Consider the following 792-nt stretch of genomic DNA (forward strand, 5'->3'; position numbering starts at 1 on the left):
TCAGCTACATTATGGTCAGCTGTTCCACCTTTATGAGGAAAAAGCAAGCCAAATATCTCACTTACCCATAACTTTATCGTTGTCACGCACCGATTCGTTAAATAAATAGAAATAAAATAATTTAAAATAATTTTTTAAGTTAAACGGTAATAATAATATAAAAAGCTAGAATAAAATTAGGTAGGTCCGAGGCACTAGTCACACTCCTCGTCAATCTAGGGCGTTGATCAGAAAATTAAACAAAAGCGTTGGACGCGCCAAATTTCTATTGATAGTCACAGGTAAGGCCAACTGGACCTTAATCAGGTTATGCTACACCACACATATGAGCTAATTGGGACCACAAATACGTTTTTGTTAATACCTCGATCTTTGAGCCACCTCTCGAAAGTTTTTTTCACAAATCGATTTCTATTCCCGTATGTAATATATATTCCAAATGTGGGCCAAATCGGACCCAAAATATGATTTTTTTAAATAAATTGATCATTGTGCCACCTGGCGGCAATTTTTTTCGTCGCCTTCTATTCATGTATGTTATATGTGTTTCAAATATGAGCCTAATCGGAGTATTAATACGATTTTTTTGTAACATATCGAGAAGTTAGTTAAATTTCAATTACAAAATTCTGTTCGCTACACAGAGTCAAACTAAATAAAACCGTTTAAAAAGACCACTAAAGTGTCGAAGTCAACTACAAACTACTGATGTCTCTCTCTCTGTTACACAATTTAAAACACATTACGCCAAAATTGTTTCTTATTTGAATGAGGTTATTAGTCTTTGTCTGC

The sequence above is a fragment of the Eurosta solidaginis genome, chromosome 1, assembly GCF_040869045.1.
Source record: "Eurosta solidaginis isolate ZX-2024a chromosome 1, ASM4086904v1, whole genome shotgun sequence".
NCBI classification, from domain to species: Eukaryota; Metazoa; Arthropoda; class Insecta; order Diptera; family Tephritidae; genus Eurosta; species Eurosta solidaginis.